This window comes from Spodoptera frugiperda, chromosome 18, assembly GCF_023101765.2.
Source record: "Spodoptera frugiperda isolate SF20-4 chromosome 18, AGI-APGP_CSIRO_Sfru_2.0, whole genome shotgun sequence".
Lineage (NCBI taxonomy): Eukaryota > Metazoa > Arthropoda > Insecta > Lepidoptera > Noctuidae > Spodoptera > Spodoptera frugiperda.
The window spans coordinates 10,998,930-11,017,355 of NC_064229.1; the positions used below are offsets into that span (position 1 = coordinate 10,998,930).

Below are 18,426 nucleotides of genomic sequence, written 5' to 3' on the forward strand. Positions count from 1 at the left end.
TGCATGGAAGCTAGCCAACGTGCAGCCTGTGCCCAAAAAAGGTAGTCGTGCCGACCCTAATAATTACCGGCCCATCTCGGTCACGTCCATACTCTGCAAGAGTATGGAACGTGTACTTAACAACAGGCTCCTGGCATACCTTGAAGGTAACGACCTCCTCAGTGATCAGCAGTATGGGTTTCGCCGCAACCGATCCACTGGGGACCTTCTTGCGTATGCCACCCACATTTGGAGCGAGGCCATCGAGAAGCACGGGGAGGCAATAGCGGTCTCACTCGATATATCGAAGGCCTTTGACAGGGTTTGGCACGACAGCCTTATCGGCAAGCTTCCTGCATATGGACTTCCCGCTGATCTGTGCAGATGGATTGCAGACTTCCTGAGGGATCGGTCAATTCGAGTAGTCATTGATGGCTGCTCGTCTGACCAATTTGGCATCAACGCCGGAGTCCCTCAGGGGTCAGTACTTTCAGCAACGCTCTTTTTGCTGCACATCAACGACCTGCTTAAGCCCGGTATCTTTGGGTATGCAGATGACAGCACAGTTGTTGAAAGGTATGTGTCCGATGCGCGGAGTAGCGGAACACAGATCCGGTCTCAAAGAGAATCCATGGTCGAACGGTTGAACTCGTCCTTGAAGGCGGTTTCCGATTGGGGTGACGCCAACTTGGTCAAGTTCAACGCTACCAAAACCCAGGCGTGTCTATTCTCTGCCAAACGGAGTCAATTCCCGCTGGCTCCGACTTTCCGAAATGTGTCCGTTCCGGTAGCGGATCGTCTTGAGCTTCTGGGCGTAACTCTATCGCCAACGCTTAACTTCGGCTCTTATATAGAGTCGAAGGCGCATCTGGCTGGTAGGAAGTTGGGTATTCTCTCGAAGGTGAGACGGTACTTCACACCGAAACAACTGCTGAGCCTGTACCAAGCGCAGGTTCGGTCATGTATGGAGTACTGTTCTCACCTTTGGGACGGCTCGGCCAAATACCAGCTGGATGCGCTCGAACACATTGAAAGGCGTGCCAAGAGGCTCATCAATGACGATGCGCTTGTGGAGGCCCGGCTTCAAAGCCTTGAACACAGGCGCAAGGTCGCAAGCCTTTCCGTTTTTTACCGGATACATTTCGGAGAGTGTGCGGGGGAATTGCACAACTTGATTCCCCCTAGTCCTTTTCATCATCGAACCACAAGACAATCGGCGAGGCGTAACCGCTTCATGGTAGATATCCCACCCACTCGCACGAAGCGCTTCGCTTCAAGCTTCCTTGTGCGAACTGCTAGGGAGTGGAACTCCTTGCCGGAGTCTGTGTTTCCTGATGGGTATAACTTGGGTGTCTTCAAGGCCCGAGTGAATAGGTTGCTTATGGGCAGACGTGCTCCACCGTAGGCCGTATCATCACTTACCATCAGGTGAGATAGCGGCCAAACGTCGACCCATTAAATGTAAAAAAAAAAAAAAAAAAAAAAAACCTACTACTAGATAAATATAACATTTTTTTAAGTGTCTTTGTTTTCGCAGTTATGTATAGGGTGGCTGTGAACTTGGCCGTTACGACACCATTTTTCCAAAAAACTATGGCATTTCCGCCTTTCAACACAGAATATTACTAAAAGTATTTTACATTTAATTGTAGAAAAATGTCATGAAAGCAATTAGTCGCCCATCATTGATTATTATTATATAACAACGGATATATTTAATTGATCTGCCCACGCGAGAGTACGGGTCGCACAATAAGTCAACTCTGACCCAACGCTTTGTTTCTAAACTGATCGAAAGTGAGATATGACAAGATATTTCGACACAGCTATGTAATGTACTATTTGTTGAGATCAATAAATTGCACGTAGGTGTGTAAGTATATCGGTGTGGGGCCATCAATTGTTATTATTTATATAAGTACTACCATAAACGACTGACGATTGTAGATTCAATTTCAAAGGCATTGTAACTTTTTTCTACGTAAGTATACATATAGACTTCCACCGCCGTCGCAAATCGCACGACGATTTCTCCAGCCACCGCAAGTGCGGGTCTGCAGACGGTGAGCAAGGGTAGCTCACCGCTCGACCAGAACCAGAGCCATGCGTAGCGCGCGTCTCTAAGTGTCATTAGACCACCACAGATGGGGCCCAGTAGGGCTCGCCTCACCCTAGGCGGGTGAAGTCATTGGATAGTTCTCGCTCCCTCAAAAAAGAAAAAAATATTATATAGACTACACAGCAGACTGCTATGATATAGGACTCTGGATTTTGTAGTATTGTAAGATAAGCAGGGCTGGACGTTCTTAAACTGATTGTAGTAGGTATATAGTAGGTGGACACCTAATACTAGGTGGAGACAAGATGTTTAAGTTGAAACATAGGTGCTCTGTGACGGTATAGCCGGCATTATGGCGAACTATTAGCTGCTACAAAATGTGTATCGGGTCCGATTCCTGCATAGAACAATTTTGTAAGTATATTTTATTAATATATTCAAAGATACATAGGTGCATAGATTCAGGGTCTGGGTCTGGATCACAGAAGAAAATTTTGGCTTGGAGCCTTAAAACCTTTTCTTAACCCTAAGAAAAAGTATGTACACAACTTGACCGACACAACCCATGCAATACATCAATTAAGTCCTATGATAGACATTTTGACACCTGACCCGAGTATCTATAAGTTTTACAAAAGTTCAAAATTAATTGCTGATAGAAAGGGCTTCCATTGCACAATGGGTGACACTTTCAAGTAGATAGACAATAGTTTTTAATCTTGAGTTGTTGAAACACGCAACTGTAATTACGTATGAATTGAGAATCAATATTTCACTATGTATAGTAGAGGATAGCACTATACTGTTGTTCATGTAATGTATCGTCTATAGGGATCTTTATTTATAGGGATTAGAGGTAAGAAAACTGATCAAGTAGAGCAGTAGAGGATCGACAGAGAAAGAGAGAAGGACCGAGGACTTGTGATAAACACGATTCCGCAGTAATCTACACTTATATTATTCTGTTTTCAATCTATTTCTGGAAAAAAATAAAGAGCTTTTCATACATAGAGTATAAGCAAAGTGCTATGACCAATATCTAAACTGATCTGAAATAACCTTCTCGTGAATACTACTGAACAAGATCACCAAAAGTGAGAGCCCAATCTAGAATCTAGACCGCACTGAAATCTAAATCAATCACGTTAGAACAAAACAAAACGGTAGTAAGAAACGAAACAGTTACCGTGGGAATCATAGTTTCTCATCACTCCAAAACATCGATCGAAAGTTAGGCAAAATATCCATAATTTATCTATAAACCATACAATTTGCGTTCAACATAAAAAATGGTATACTTCCTTGCTTCTACTGCTTTGAAATAAGAGCTATATTTGTCTGTTTCAATTTTTATTTTGCTTTCGAAAGTGTTTGTAGATGATGGTCTGAATAACAATCGGTAATTTCATGATGTAAGCTTGAGGTTTACTGGGACCGTTCTGTGAAGAAGTTTTGTTACGATACCGGCGGAATTAATTGCGAGGAGTATGAATGAGTGTCCCGCTGGGTTTCGGAGGCGTCGTCTTGTCAATGGGTGAAATTGTACTCCATTAGGTAACACTCATTGTAACTTAATCAATATATTGTGTTCTTGTAATTGATTTAATTTCATTATTGATGTATTCAGTTTGTTCTGTGAGATGTTGCGGAAATAATTGCATTAACTGTGATCTATTTAAAATAATAGGTAAATAAATACTTAGGTTAAAATTGAAATTGAAATTGAAATTTATTTGAAATTAGGTATTAGGTAGTTAGTAGATGCAACAATCAGAGTGTCTGAAAAAGAGGTATCGAAATCTTCATTATTTATTAGTTCTAGCTCTTTAAGGGGTTTCTGCCTGTCTGCCAATTTGAGGGGTTCGACTTTGTCAACTTGAAACCATAACCCCTTTCATTTACCAGACCAAACCCCGTAACTTCACACATCTAACCACCAAAACAGCATCTAATCATCCAACAACAATTGTAATTACACATCAGCGACCTAAATGAGTGAAATTGGGAGTGGTCACGACACCACCTCACTAATATCAACGCAACGTTAGTTACGCGCATTGTGCGCTTGCGCAACTGTTGCGAATCGTATCAGGCGCCATTGTTGCCTACAACAAATAGCACCTAGTTAAAAGTTTTGGCATATCATGTGGGGATTGCGATGGCTCGGCTATGAGGTAGTGGGTAACTGTTGCCTGCACATGCAATCATGCTTATGAAAAATTTAATGGGGTGAATTGACGTGTGTTACTACAAAATGTATGTGTAAACTAACTACGCATTCGAGTTCATTTTAAAAAAGTCCACCCAGAGGTTGTCTGGAAGAAGTCACTGTGTTGTGTGTGTATGTATCTTTGTAACAAAGTATAAAATAAATAAATGAAAAGACGGATGACTGTTGATAAAGCAAGAGAGGTATGTAAGATTCGTACCAATTGGCGTTCCATAGTCTCTGACTACTTACCTACCCCCATGGGAGACACACATGATGTTATTTACATAAATAGACGTTTCAATCGCCTAAGTAAGTACATGTAAACCCTGTGTTCATTAGTTTAACTAAATATTATTACGCATCTGTTGTAAAGAAACAACAGTAACAGACATTAAGAAAAAATCTAAGAGCTAATGAGCCGATTAGATCTTAGTATTTTTCAAACGACTAATCATCAAATCAGCGCATCTCCTAAGCATTATGTGCAGAACACAATAAACGAGAACATAATACCGCCATCAAATCCAGACTTGGAATATCACCAAAACAATCAAAATCTAATGACATAATCAATATTAATCGATCGACAACTAGCATAATGCCTGATGATGATTATGTCATTAGGAGAGAATACCTTAGAGGTTCGACAGTCATCAATCTAGATCAGTCGGTTGCAGCACAGACGGAGCCGCGTTATATAACTAGTGCATTATTGTGTCACTCTAGTCTGGTATCTGTGTCTCAGTCAAAGGTTACAGGATGATTGCTACAGTTACTGAGATGCTGAAAGGTAACGGTTAACATAGACACCGAGAAGATGAGATCTTTTTGGGAGGAGCTTGCAACACTTGCCCAACCACTTCAATTCCTATAAGCCAGGAGTTAAATTGAGGAGCTAAGACCAACACCAAAAATAATAAGAATGGCGTCTCATCTCTCATATGAACAACTGTTATAGATCTTACAGCGAAATAAATCAGAAGATTACAGGAGAAGAAAAAGGAAGCTTTAACATTCTCCGGGCTTTTTACTAGCTGAATTTCGTCGTCAGTCAAATGATTGGTCGTCACTCAATTGTCTTGAATTTGATTTTCACGTATCTACGTAATAAGTATAGGAATAATGAATAGGAACAATTAACAAAAGTATCTATCCATTATTGAGCTTTCAACTCCATACTTCTAAACTACAGACTATAGTCAATTGAATTTCCTCGGTGTATGATGACTCACTTCCAATTACAATTAATTTAACGTAACCATGTGTATTGTACAAACTTATATATTTATATTTATTAACATATAACCCACAGTAATTACTTCAACCATTGACTTTCTTCTTTCGTTCCACAATCATTCAATTACATGGTAATTACGTCTGTTGTCTTATTTACGACACACGCTCAAATTGATTATGATCGCTAATTGATTTGTATGATTCCGTCATGCCAATTGAACAATAATATAATTTACCTAATAATTTATTTACTAGAAGAATTTCTGAAATAACTGGTTGCTCTAGTGGTCAATGACAAATGTAAGGAATTTCATACATTCATGAATTCAACTCACGTTAATCCGTCGCTGCGTCTGCGTACGCTGCTCAAGAGTCCCTCTGTAACTCGAAAATAGTAGAACTTTTCGTAAACCGTTGAGTAAACTGTTATTTTCAGTTAATTTTGTATGTGTCACGATAGTTATTACAAAAAAGACACCATATTGCCTATAAGAACACCGAATGGGATTACCAGACTAATTTAAGTACTGCTATATGTTAAATTAAATACATTTGAAACATATTTAGTAGATATAAGCAGCATACTTGTTAATGTTACCGTGGAATTTAATGTGACAATAAAGTACAAAAGGACTAAAACAAAACTAAAAGAAAAACATGTTTTCACTAACGCAACCGCGAGCGAAAGACTGAAGAACGAACATGCATAAAATAACACATTACACCAACTCCTAATTATGTAAACGAGCATAGACTCACGACTCACGACAAAATTAAAACAAAACCGATGCTCTCACGCCAAAATCACAAACAACATAGTCATCCACACACAAAAATATAATGAATTTAATCAGATTATCGGTCGGTAAAAAGTGTTAAAGCATCTTCCCGCAAGATGGCGTTGCGTCACGATGTCATAATGCCGATCATTACGCCGGGATCCGTGTCAACGCTGTGAAGTTTTCGTGTGTAGTGATGTCGCTCTACTATCGATAAGTTACATACATACATACATATCGTCACGCCTTTAATCCCCGAAGGGGTAGGCAGAGGTGCACATTATGGCATATAATGCCACTGTACAATGTACACCCACTTTTCACAATTTATGTTGAAGTTTCATGTAATAGATGGTGAGCCTATTGCCATATACCGGGCACAATTCCAGACTCCGTGCTACCACTAAGAAATTTTCTAAAAACCGAAAAAAGCCCAGCAATACTTTGCCCGACCCGGGAATCGAACCCGAGACCTCTTGTCCGGCAGTCGCACTTGCGACCACTCGGCCAACGAGGCAGTCGTATCGATAAATTAACATGTCAATACCGAGCAGACTTATCACCTGATGATAAGTAATCGAAACCAGTAATCAACACCAGAGTTACAAGCTAGTTGCCGCCCTTGGGAGTGGTAGGATTTGATTCCATACCATTCAAAGCTACACTTTGGAACAAGCACTTAGCATCACTGACAGACAGACAGACGGATAATTCAATTAGACGTTTCAAAAAAGACTAATTTAATTAATTGAATTAAAGCTTTGATTTTGAGCCTCTAGTAAAATATTACGTGCAATTTCCCAAGCTATTTGAGTTTATTCTTCCTTGAATTAGGAACATTTTTTTCGTTTTGGAGATACAAGATTGCTATTTTTAAAATCGATTTAAAAGTATGTTAACCATTGAAATTATTGCTGATGGTAAACCACCTTGACACGTATAAATCCCTATAAGTAAAATCAATTACATGTAACTACACATCGCAATAACAACAACAACACGGAACTCTACAGAAACAGTTGTTAGTCAATCACTAATAATACCGATTAATCGATGTTAAAACAATCGACTAAACACATCACTAGCCCACCGTTCCCACATCTGAGCTCACAAACAACGAACACTTTTTTACAGACAGAAACCAGAACGTATTCTTACCTTATCACTTATATACATCTGCGCACGCGAGCAAACCATATAATTATATAGTTAATATGTAATATAGAATTATTTATAATTCAGTCGGAAGTTTGACTAGGAAATGCTTACGTGAGAATGCTATTACTCGAGTCTTAATAGAGTGTCAATTGTCTCACATCATTATTTGGGTGAGGAGGTCGAGAATTTTGCACTTATAACCTACTTGTTTGATTCGATGACGCTACATCACATACCTTTTAATACTGAGAGTGCAACATTCATTTCAGTTTCAGTTTCAGTTTCCTGTGAGGCTGTGGTATCACACCGGTCTTCCCAATCTTCTTAAACCCCGTTCCCGCCACAACCCTTAAATTTTCTTAAAAATAGTTCAAAAGTGCCTAATTAAGGATTAATTGAAGTTAAACGCTTTGACTTTGACAACAATAAACGTTTATCAGTGAAGATTTTACAAGCGTTTTGTTTGACAGTAAAATTAAAACTTTACCACTACAGTTTATAGTCGCCTATAAAAACAAAACATTATTCTGCTGGTTAAACAATGGACAAGTTTAGTGCTTGTCATTAAAATAATATGTAATGTCTAATTTGACAATTAAGTAATTCTAGTTTAAGGAATTTTATGCAGATTTAAATGAAGTAACATTTTTTTTTTGACCCCAAGGTGGGAAATCCTCATGGAGCCCTCTCGCCTGGGGAGGACGAAAGGGACTGTCAGACTCTTACTGACTAAAACCCACCCCGGTGTCCCGTCTCACACGTGGGTACGAGGGTGCGGGAAACGAAATTCTTCCTCGGCCCCCGAACTCGTGGCGGCCTGCCTTGCCAGGCCCCACCTCAAGATACACAGAAGAGTGAGGTGTTGACCTCCTCTGTGCTACATCTCGGAGGCGCGCGTGGACACAACACGCGCCACCATCTCGGGTCCTTTAGAACGGGATAACGGGGACTTCCCCAAGTCCACCGTCCCTGGACCCATTTATGGGGGTCGAAAGAGAGCAATTTCTGCTCTCCTTCGACGCCCGGTGCGCCTACTGCGGGAAGGTACAGAAGTTGTGACTTCCCTTTCCCTCTCCGCAGCCTCCTTCTGCGACATGACATCTTCGCAGAAGGACACCACTGCATCCCACGACTCTGCACTGCCGACCATTTTTTGGACAACAATCGGCAGTGACAGATCGTCACCGATCTCCGATTTGAGGACACGACGCGGCCCGTCCCAAGCCGCACACTCCACGAGTGTATGCTGCGCCGTATCCTCCTCACAATGGACGCAGTGATGGCACCCTGCCTATGCGACACAGAAACTTCCCAAAACATCCATGCCCCGAGAGCACCTGTGTCGCATGAAACGACAGGGAACCGTGCCTCCTCCCGAAATTAAATAACATGATTGGAAGTAACGGAAATTTATTTGTTTGAAATAAAGTTCGGCTTCACACAGCTTCATGTGGCTTATATCATAAAAAAAATATTGGCTTGTACATCAGATTAATAATAAAGTCACTCAGGTGAACTAAACCACCTGCTTTCTGACTACCGTTAGATATAACAAAACGAAAGGTGTGCACAAACAATAATTTAAGGAAATGGCGTTAATACTAAAACCCTTCAATACATTTCCTGTCACAAACACCTGAAGATAAATGGCAGCTTTCTACCTGATCACTGTCCAGTGCAGCTTGATTGAATACCAACAAGCTGGTTAGTTAGGCGAGGGTCAGAGGGCCTCGGGGCGTCCACTGCCGCGTCCACTGCCGCCGGCCATGAGGAAGCTTATGAAAAGCTATTCACGGCTAAATGATACCGAGTGTCATATTGTTATGAAGCGTGAAATTGTATTTATGGTATGATTTGATTAACTGTGTAAGCAATGATGATTATCGTAAAATATTGTGTGTGATAAGACCGCACATTGTACTTTAATTACTATTAACTACAATGTAAATGTGTTTTATGTATGTGTGCAATAAAGTATAAGTAAATAAATATTTGTTGGTGAAAACTTGGTGTTAAATTTACTTCCCCTTGTGATTGTGCTTCCCCTTCTAAGATCAAATGTGTGACGTTGAGTCATGTTATTATTAAATGCAATGAAGTTATTTTTTGTTTGTTCTGGTTTAAGAAAACATTAAACCATTAGTTGAGTGATCGCAAGAGTAACTGTAGAGTAAAAGGTGTCAGGTTCGATTTTCTCATAAACCAGTTTTGTGGAGATTCATAACACAAAAATCTTTTAGAAAGTTTTAAAAATTCTCATTTATCATAGAAGAAAATTATAAGGTTATATCGTCCAACGTCTAGCGGGTTCAATTCCCGCATGGGGCAACAATTTGTGTGATCCACACCTACGTCACAGGAAAAAAACCCAGTGTGGGGCAAAGTTTAAAAGAATTGCAATAGCACGAAACACTGCCACTTCTATGTCTACAAGCTCGCTCCCTATTACATGAAAATTGGAAATCACAGCATAACAGGCGTAAACTGAATGAATGAGAACGAAAAGTGAATGATCATAACACAATGAGCACTGAACATCATAAAATTCAGTATAGAATTTTTTGCACTATAAATGCTGAAGCTAGTTCGATATTCTTTTGTTCTAATAGAAGTCATGTGAACGGTAATGAACCCGTGTCTGAATGAGTCACAGCAACTGAGCCACTGAGTCAATGTAACTATAAAACTGAAGACATTATGAAATTAATGACGATCACGCTGCAGTGTGAAGTTTATCTATGTACGTATATAATACTTAATGTTTCTTGCAGTATTATATGAAGTTCTACAATCATACTGATTTTTTTTACAGAATTGTATGTAGAAGTTATTTATAAGTAATACTACATTCTACTAATTGTGCTGTAAGTCCTCTATATAAAAAGGGGCGGCTTTTTTTACCATACACCGATATAATTCCAGACACTTTGATATTCCGAAGCTGCGGACTACCTAGCGGCTTACCTGAGCTCCGGCTTGAAAAGCAGGAGTAGAAACGGGGCGGTTGTTAGTCAGTAAGAGTCTAACTATCCCTGTCACCTCACCCAAGGCAGGAGAAATACTTGGATGACTTTCCTTTCTTAAAAAAGACTATATGTTAAGTATTAAAGACAATATGCTAATTTACTATTTGCTGTGCCCATCAGGGTCCACGATTGCTACCATGTTATTTATATTACCATCTTATCTTTACATTGTGGATTTGCAATAAAGAATTATGAATTATGAATTATAACTAACGGTATTACAATAAAAAAATGTAACGCATCCTCATTGCTGAGATGTAAGCTACTTTAAACATTAGAATAGTTGTAAAATGTTACTAAATACCATAACGATGATCATTCTACATAACATACTAAATATGACATTCATATCAATCGATACATTATTGAAATCAAATCGTGCACCTTTCGTATCGAACCCCGATACTTACGTAATGTATTGTTTAGTTACATTACATGTGATACCGGCCCACTTAAGGTACCATCATTATTATAAGTCTGTCAATTTGTACCAATCTGTCAAATGTAAGGAGATCATTAATTGTTTTATATGTATGTATGTAGGTACCTATAAATGTAATGTATGTAGGTCGATATTAATACTGATCATCTCATGGTGATTTGAAATCAATTAATTAATATGTATTCAATGGTATTTTTATTGTTACTAAAATAAATTCACCAAGGAATCTATAAAAAATCAACAATTAAAAGTAGCTGGAGTCAGTTTCTAGACGAATATCAAAAGAATTACTGTATCTGTACCTAAAAGGCCCTGTAAAACCCAAAAAACCAATGTGCCAAAAACCACTACCAAAATACCACTGTATCAAAAATCCACTGTACCAAGAAACCATTGTATCAAAAAATCACCGTACCAAAAAAACGCCGTACCAGAAAACCACTGCCTGTACCTAAGTACTGAAAGACAAACTTTCTACCTCCACCAATCAAAATCCTAATCTAATCGGGACGATTTTCTAAAATGGCTGCCGTACGTAACGGATGCTGCGACACATATTGTTACAGGGTCTCACGTGCGCTTGCGCAACTGCCGCCTACCGCCAGATCTGGCGACATGATACCAGGATCCGAGATCACAGCTAAATTAACGACGAACACTACGATTTTATGGAAAAGAGAAATCTAGACAATGACAGAAACCTAGACTAGATTTGTAGATAAAATACAAAAGCTAATTAGCTTTGGTAATCAAAATATTACAATTTAAAGTCATTATTACATTGACTAGACAGCAGTCTAATCGTTTAACATTGACATTCGAGGATTATTTTATGGCTTATTTATATCAAATCACTAGTATTCTCACAGCTTACCAAACCCCTATAACTCCTGTAAGTCAGGATCTACAATAGATACAACCATGAAAACACCGTTACACTAAAGTCCGTTACACGGCGCGTCTCAGGGACATGACTGTCTTGGATCCCACAACGAAATAAATCAGAAGAAAAAGAAAACGATAGTTTCCATATATTACATTGTCATATTATACAATATTCTTACTTTCATGTTCCAAAAAGAATCATGGGGCCCAGTAGAGCTAATGCCTAATCCGGAGCTGCGGACCACCTAGCGAGTTTACCGGGGCTCCGAGGGAACGGGGTGGTTTTTGGTCAGTAAGAGTCTGACACTCGCCCAAGGCGGGAGAAGTCATTGGATGATTTCACTCTCTCAAAAAAACCTGCTTTTGTCATATGTTAGGAATTGCACCCAAATAACATCAATCACAATCCTTTCACGAATTCTATTAAGAAACCCTTTATATTAATGACCCAGTATAGTTCAAGGTTGTATTCTAATCACTGACACACGTCTGTCCGTCAGTCTGTCACATTGGACACGCTGTCTCGTGGGCGATGTTTGTTAACAGCTAATCATCAGTTAACATTGTTGTGATTATTTCAAACCAACTGGTTAGTATTTTAACTGTTAATTGTCAAGGTTCTTGATGAATGATGAGTGATGTTTTGTCGTGTGTGTTGTGAGTTGAGGTTAAGTGATTGTAAGTACCTAGAGCTGTTGATCGTCAGATCTCGTGTTTTTTTTAAACATGGATTTTCTCCTGTGTCGTAGGTGCGTTTACAAACATAAAATTTCATATACATATGATACCCAGACTCGAAACAACAATTTTTGGAACGTTGACGGCAGACACGTTGCATGGCAGCCTGAGCCACCGCGCCAACCGTGCAGTCAAAGTCAGTTTCTTGAGTATGTTCGTAGTAGTAGTAGAGAGTAATGATGTCGTACCAAATTCTTACCAACTACATTATTTTTCGACATACAGATAATACTGGGAAAAATTAGGTGTACTTAATTAACCCTTCTATCACATTATTACATGTTTTTCAACATCAAAATTGCCTTTAATTCTAATTTTGGTAGGTTCAATATTCTGCCGTGCTGGCTAGAGCAAGACTTTTTTAAAGGCGTAAATCATCCAATGATTTCTCCTGCCTTGGGCGAGGCGACAGAGAGTGTCAGACTCTTACTAACTAAAAACCACCCTGTTCCTACTGTTTTTCGAGCCGGAGCCCCGGTAAATCCGGCTAGAGCAGGGCTAGAGAAGCGTGAATTGCATCAAAGTCCACCTAAACACAGTTTATCGCAACTTTAAAGTGAACTTAATTAAAACCCTTTAATTTGCGGTCCGTTAACCAACGCGTCAATGTCAACGGTTTAAACAATCGCGAAACGTTTGACAAATAACTGTTATTAGAGAAATAGTTTCAAGTTGCCATCATCTGCCGCCCTTGGAGTTTTTTTCGTAAAAATTGAGAAAGGATTGTATTTACGACCGTAATATATCACTTATTGTCCTATTGAAATACGCAATAATTTGAGCTATTTATTTAAATAGCCAATTTCAAGAACATATTTGTTTGTAATTAATACACATTTAAGGGTGGTATGAGTTTTTGTTTGTTGTAAATTCTTAAAAACATAATTTGAGTTAGTTTTCCTACTATTGAAAATTATCAGTATTGTTTATTGCTTTATCTACTTTATCATCAGAGATGTCATTTTTGAAAACCTTTTATTTGAATTTAATTATCATTGACAAATGCTGACGATGTCACAATTAGTGGAAAGATGAAAATGAACGTGGTGCGCAAGCTGCCGACCGCAACTTTGAGAAAATCTCAGGAATTTTAATAATAGTCTCACTTCACCACCTTAATGGGAAAAGGAAATACTCACCTTGAATTACGTCGCCATGGCAACCGCGGGGCGAAGAAAATATACAAACATCGTCCCTTTATAATTTAACACCAGCGATTTAGACATACCGTGGCTCCAGCTCGAAAAGAGTAGGAACGGGGTGGGTTTTTAATCAGTTAGAGTCGGACACCCACTCGTATCGACAAGTCATTAGATGAATTTGCCCCTCATAAAAAGCGATTTGGCTTAACGCTATTTGACTAGAAGAATCTACTGTATTTCAGACTACCTCATTACGCTAACCAAACAGTTATCACGCCACTTCATTAAGTGCACCAGATTTATGAGGTCCCAGCTATGATTCCCGGATCGGTAAATTATTTCACTAATAATACTGACTCTAGAATTGTGGACGGTTTTTGGGAATAAGCTCAATCAAATAATATAAAGTTTTATCAAATAACCCAACTGCAACATCATCATAAATATAAACAAGAAAAAGAAACCACCGATATCAAAACACCGATAATACCACATGAGGGACTCCAGGTTACGTAGTTCACAACCACACAGACAGACAAACGGAGACAGCCACTCTTTATAGCGAAATACAAACAATGGTTTACTTTATGGTGGTCGCTGCACACCATGCAATCTATGGCTCGTTACGTGAAGTCTGCACGACCCGGGAACTGAAGCCGAGACCTCATAAATCAGGTGCAGTTAGTGAAGTGGCGTGATAACTGTTTGGTTCGTGTTATCTAACTGCATAAAGAGCATGAATGTTTGATGAGCTCAACTTTCATTTGGTACGATCCAAACTCCGTGACAGTTTATTTCCTATAGAAAGAAGCTCCTCATCTTCATAAGAAGTGTTTGCCATAATCTCAACGCCAGGTGGACTTTAGCTTAAAAGGATCATACCATCTAGTACGAGCGAACTTTACGTAAATCAAACTTTAAAGTAATCGAAACGAGAGCGCGTTCGTTTACTACAATCATAAAGCAAACTCGTACTAAGGGTACTTGGTCTATCAGAGACCGCTACTGGCCGATCTCGGTTAAATGTGTAAGTAGTCCTTTAGTCAACTACAATACCCGCGAGAAGAGTAGGGGTTGATAATGTATTCCACACTGCCGTCATTACTCGGCACCCGGTATACCTTGGATACGGAATAAAACCGTAGATCAGAATCAAGTTTGAAATGAATACCATTTAAATCGTGGACCTCCTCCTTTGTTTTAAGCTGGTTCCAAAAAGACACAAATTATGTATCTACTTGTGTCTCTTTTTAAAATAAAGCTCTATATTATGAACTCCTACACTTATCTATTAGAAAAACAAAAATATACTATTTTAATATCATTATTTACAATGAGATACATAATTACCATTAAATATCTTTATCTGAAAAGCGCCAGAGTGATCACACGAATACGCCCGTTTTGGAGTTTGACCCATTACCATTCTCATTTCATATTCCCCTACAGTACACCACTCGTTACAAAGCTTACAATTGAATGAACTACTTCAGCTAAGTGACAAGTTTCCGTCAGCCATTGACTGAGGCGACGATTGACACTCATTGTTAGTAAACGCTGACTTCAATCGATTGATCTGTATTGCTATACTAGATTTGCCCCAAGGTGTTGCTCGTAGGTCAAATGATAAATATAAAATGAGTGTTTGGAGCATTTAGGTAGACAATGATAAGATATTTTACAAAAGTCAACAGAGTATTGGTGAAGATTATTTATTTTAGAAAGATAAGCCTCTGTTTGAAAATCTTTTGGTACCAAAAGCGGTTTATCAAGATTACGCCGAGATAATCGGGCACAAATATATACATGTCAAAATGAGAACCTCCTTTTTTAATGTCGATTAAAAAACTATTCCCCAATCCCTTAAATTTATTACCCCTGAAATGAAATGGCTCGGCAACGCACTTGTAACGCCTCTAGTGTTACGGGTGTCCTACGTGAGGCGGCGTTGCTGTGCGCTGTTCTGTGCGCTCGTTTACCTGCTTATATTGTTGTTTAAGGCAAACCATAATATAAATGTTAGATTAGACAATGATAAACAAACTTACTTCCACATTTATTTCAAACGCTCAAAACAATCGATTTATAGATATGATACAGGTTTTAACGAGCAGCCACACGTTCGATGACTAAAGACTTTCTTCAAAGAGCTTTCTCTGACGACGTGACAAAATTAAATACAATTTGAACTGCACCTGCTCTAGCCTTATACCTTTACAGGCATGATGTTATGTATGTCATTTGGTGTCCAATATTTAAGTAAAATATACTGACAACATGATTAGCGCAGTGGCTGAGTAACCCCAACCCTGGATCTAAGGTGCGGACGGGGTTGCGGGGAGTACGAACTCCGTAAGAGTTCGAAGAAGCAGATGATAGTAGAAACAGGGTTGGTTAGTGCATTCAGTCTGACACAATTCTTTGTGTCCCTTTCGCCTGTGCCCAAGGATGCAAAAAGTCATTGGACGATATTTCGCCCATAAATTCACAAAAAAGGGCTGATTGTAACAGATTGCTTTACAAAAATTAAGTATTTATATGCTGAATGTTGTATGAGTGATAACAAAAACGATTAAAATTATAAAACCATTTTTTTGCGTTTTTCAGGAGCGTTCCGTTTACACTCACTATACATACTTCGCATTTATCTGTAGTTATTATATGCACATGCAAACACATAATGTTCTACTCTATTATACCCATCCGTGATTACCTATTAATCTCGAAGCCCCAAGCAACATTGACCATTGTCTAGTGAGTCAGGATTTGAACTTACAACCTCAAGATCGCCAGCCGACCTCTTAACCTGACGGACTATTGTTATTTACAGACAAATATTCCAAACTTAGGGCACAATATGCTATCAACTAGACTCTGTCGGTGGTCTTTATATATCTAGGTTCAAAGACTTTTCAGCATACAAAACTATACAATGCTCAGTACGATTTAATTTTTCTAAAAGCTACATAAAGATACTTTATTATAACGTATGTTTAAATACTATTGGTTATCTGGAAACGATTGAATGATTTTGATCAAAGGAATATATCGGATCAAAGGAATATAACTTTAAATAAGAAGTTATTTATTAAATTACATGTCTTTAAAGTATTTTATCTCTCTATGCTCTACAAACAAGTCGTATAAGAAAAGCTAGAGCTTTTCTAAGAGTAAAAGTTAGAACTTTTACTCTTGATAAACTATAGTTGGCTTCATAAGCTAGAACAGCTTGCAAGCGAATCCGCGGCACATTACTAGAGAAGAGGCTCAAATTTTGCAACAGCAGCAGCGTGCCGCGCTAGTACATCTGTGTATAAAGTTTGAGTAATAGGGAGAACAATCGCGGATGCTCTGGCCGCCCCTCCGAGCCAGCGGCGCAGGCGCACACCGCGCAGTCTTCGTCGACGGCCGACCGTCGCGAGCGCATCTTTACGCGTCGCTTAAGCTACCACATATATTCGGTATTTTTTTATTTTTTATTTAATTTTATTTTTTATGTTTTAAATTTTGTTCGCGTTTCTCCAAACTGCTTTTAATTTGTTTTGTTTTTGTATTTATAATTTTTTGAAGATTTATTTTTATTTTGTCGTTTCTTATTTTTTATTGTTTGTGAAATTTAAGGGTAGTTTTGGGGTTCAAAGTGTTAAAACGGTTTTTTTATTAAAGTTCTAAGTAACATTCGAATTCGTGTCCAATTCTCATAGAACGGGTCGAGAGCGAAAGTTAAAACTTTTCAAAACAATAAAATTATACTAATTGCCGGTTAGATGGCGGGTTACAGTATTTGTATCAATAATGGACGGCCGTTACTTTGACGTAACTTTCTTCTAAAATCCGCAACAAATTCGAGCCGACATATTCTCGCGAGGTTATAGTTTGAATGAAGTTATAAGAAACGCCGCGGCACGGCATTGCATTGTACGCGGAATATCAATTTCAAAGATCTTGTATATATTCATTTGACCGACTTTTTACATAACCTTTAATCTAATCTTCTCACCCGACTTGCTTTGACAATAGTTCAATGTTTAATTTTTTTCACAAAGACCAGTAACATTGCTTTGTCGAATATGTTAGACAATGTCCAAATGTTTTGATGTAAAAAAACGAACCTAATTATGTGTTTGCGTAAGCGTAGGACTCCTAGCCGCCGTGGGAAGCATTGTGTCGGCAGAGTGCAGTTCTTGCCGTACATACGTTATGCCTGAGTTATACAATATAGGAACTGTGCTATAATATCTATTAGGTGTTGCTAATTAACATATCGATGCAAAAAACCATTCACACATTTAATTTGATTTTATTATTCGATTTGGCGTATTATTCAAATTGTCGTAGTGACTATTCATTTTTGCGTATTGTTGCGTATAGTTTAACTAATGACACATTTTTTTCTCAGTTTTTCTTACAAGTTAAAAGCAGTTTGGGAGTCAAAGTGTTACAGTGTCAGTGATATAACAAGCAGTGATAATATCCGTGGCGTGTGAAGCTTTCGATTTGGGTGAGTGTTTGTTTAATTAACGTCCATTGTAATTAATTGTCGCCCGACGCCCGGGCAACGAGAAGGAAGTTTTCTATTGGTTTCGTGTGTATTTTCACACGACTCTTGTGTAATTTATTTTAGTTGTTAGTTGTATTTTTATTTATTGCAATTTTTGTCACATATTTGTTATTTATTTTGCTATTTGCTATTTTTTGATAGTAAGTTGAATGGCAAGTTATGGTGGCCTGGTTAAAGGCATTCTCATGCATGAGGATGCGGGTTCGAAT

General features: G+C 38.7%; 1 protein-coding gene across 2 annotated transcripts in view; it reads left to right on the top strand.

Annotated features, from left to right (window-relative positions):
• The first annotated feature begins 16,986 nt into the window (after positions 1 to 16,986).
• The window catches only part of LOC118278119 (mucin-3A), a 71,056-nt gene continuing 69,616 nt past the window's right edge, over positions 16,987 to 18,426 (top strand). The window contains exons 1-2 of one of the 2 annotated variants that reach the window (XM_035597195.2): positions 16,987 to 17,117; positions 18,056 to 18,157. The gene's annotated coding sequence lies outside the window, so the exon portion shown is untranslated. The remainder of the gene's footprint in view (positions 17,118 to 18,055; positions 18,158 to 18,426) is intronic. The other variant, XM_035597196.2, reaches the window with a different exon arrangement.